This window comes from Sminthopsis crassicaudata, chromosome 2, assembly GCF_048593235.1.
Source record: "Sminthopsis crassicaudata isolate SCR6 chromosome 2, ASM4859323v1, whole genome shotgun sequence".
NCBI lineage: Eukaryota > Metazoa > Chordata > Mammalia > Dasyuromorphia > Dasyuridae > Sminthopsis > Sminthopsis crassicaudata.
This window is the reverse complement of record NC_133618.1, coordinates 508,243,365-508,245,992: the sequence shown is the minus strand read 5'-3', so window position 1 is coordinate 508,245,992 and position 2,628 is coordinate 508,243,365.

Below are 2,628 nucleotides of genomic sequence, written 5' to 3'. Positions count from 1 at the left end.
GCAGCAGGGCCCGGGGAAAAATGTGTGTCTCCCTGGACCGACCCACCCAGAAACCAGTATTTGTTCAATGTTCAATCTAACCTTTGTCAAAATAAAAACCAGTCTTATCAACCTGCCGTGAGCGAGTGCAAATATAACCGGATCCTGCGGCCCCTGGCCTTCAAACACTGCTCTCGTCAGTCTCCTGCAAGGCCTGACTGACCCTCGCAATGCTTTCTTTCACTCAAAGCTGGCAGACAGGAAGCTGCCCGGCTGCGGTGGGACGGCCCTCTTCGTCCAGCCTACCTCGGGACCGACGTCCCTTTGTGGCCGGGGAAGAGGAAGTCCGAGCCCACTGGAGCACGACCCTGTGCCAGGCTTTGGGGCCATTTCCCGCCACACACTACTGCATGGCTACCCACAGGACCGTGGGCACGAACATGACACGGGGCAGTATCGCCAGGCCAGCCTTCTCCGGAGCGCAGGGCAACGAGGAGATTCACCAAAGAGAACCCGGTCCCGTCCCGCGCATGTGGCAAGTGGGCACATAGCCTATGCTCACCACATTTTAGATCCTCCATAGATTGCTGCATAAATTATCAGACACTGGCAATGCAAACTTCACTTTCTTGGAGTCCAGCTGTCAAGAACTCTGGGTCAACTGTCTGCACAACCCTAAATCTCCTGGGCCTCTGTCTGTCCTAAAATGTCTTACTTCCTTCAAAAGGTCAGTGAAAGGAGAGGATAAGGCGGCTCACGTCCCTTTCTCCTTCATAAATTTTTATCGCTACCTTTTATTAAAAAACATAAGTGAAACTTCTCCCTGTATGTCCGTTTCCAACCCCAGGAAGCTATCCCGTATGACAATATTTTTAATTTTTAAAAGAAAAAACAAAACAAAAAACCTGATCAAAACATCCAAAAAATCTGTAATATGTGCAATGCACTCTTGGACCTCCCGCCTCTCCAGAGGAAGGGAGAGGGCTTTTATTTCTTCTCTGAAAGCCCCCTGCTTCTGTGTAATTTCCCAACATTCACTTTCGCTGGCTGTGTGGTGGTTCTTTCCATTTCACGGTCGTGCAAATTGTGTAAATCCAGGCTTCTTTATAGTCATCTCTTACAGCACAGTAGCAAAATTCCATAACATTCATATATGTTTTATTTAGCCATTCTCCACCTGACTGCATCTCCTTCATTTCCAATCCTGAACTGTCACAAAGTGTGTCGTTATATGTTCACCTATAGGAATCTTTTCATACGTTTAAGTTTGCATTTCTTCTGGAGAACCCTTAACTTCTATCTTGGGCAATAATTGCCTTTGGTTACGTATCTAGATATACAGATATATGGCATTTATGTGTATGCATACACACACCAGCCAGATAGTGCAGGAAGTGCCAGCTCTGGAGCCAGCAAGTCACTCAACCTGGTCGGCCTCAGTTTCCTCTTCTGTAAAATGATCTGGAGAAGGAAATGGCCAACCAACCTCCACCGGATTTGTGACAAGAAAACCTCAAGTGGTCACAAAGACTCGCACATGACTCATTTATACTCACAAATTGTTTATCAAAAACTCTTATGAGAAATTTGACACAAAAATTAATTTCCTCTCCTTTTTATCCTTTATAAATCACTTTCGTCACCACAAGCCTACAAGAAATGTGGTTCAAGTTTGGTCATTCCACTAGAGATGAAATGATATCCCTGTAGTCACAGGCAATTTGTCAGAATGAGGATTTTCAGTCAGGTGTTCTCCAAGCCATGAGCGGCTTAAGCCAAAAATTAAATGAAGGGCTTTTAAAAAGCATCAGTGCCTCATGGAGAGTCTCGGTTCAAATCCCCCCCATGGGTAGTCACTTAAAACCGCAGGTCTCAGGAGGCAACACAGCCCCGTGGTAACCCAAGCCCGTTGGCTTTTGGCTGGGTCTGCTAGAATCCTGGCTCTGCCGCTTGTTACTTAGTGACACTGGGCAGAAGCCAGGCTGTGGAGTGCTGTAGTGCTGGGTTTGAATCCTGCCTCAGGATACCCGCTAGCTTAGTGATGGGGCAAAACCAGTGAGCCTGTTAAATGAAGGGGCTGGACGCCATCTCTAAATTCCTTTCCAATTCTCAACCTACTATTCGGTCAGTCTCTGCAGGTGCAGTTCCTGGGGACTGGTCTAGATCAGATTTTTAACTCGGGGGACACAGAGCTTCAGGATCTGTGAATTTCAGCAAGGGATCCACCAATTGGAAAAAAAAAAAAAAAACCTTATACCTTTAACATCACTGGTTTCCTTGTAATTTTATGTACTTGACTTTATGCCTTTAAAGCATTCTGAGAAGGTACCCGTAGGCTTTGCGGACTGCCAAGAAATTGGAATAGATGACAAGTACAATGCCCTACAATGACAACTTATTCCTAGCTGGGTCTCCTAACACAATGTGGGGGTCCTGAAATTGTGACTTGTCATCAGTGGTCTGTATACCTATTTTATATACCCATACATCTGGAGCCACACTGTCTGAGGGACAGTGAACTGGCCCCTGTTTAAAAAGCGTGAGGACCTCTGGTCAGTTCATAGAGTAAGGATCAGAATTAGCAGAGGGAATTCCACAGTGAAAATGCCTATGCTCACCACATTTTAGATCCTCCCTAGATTGCTGCAT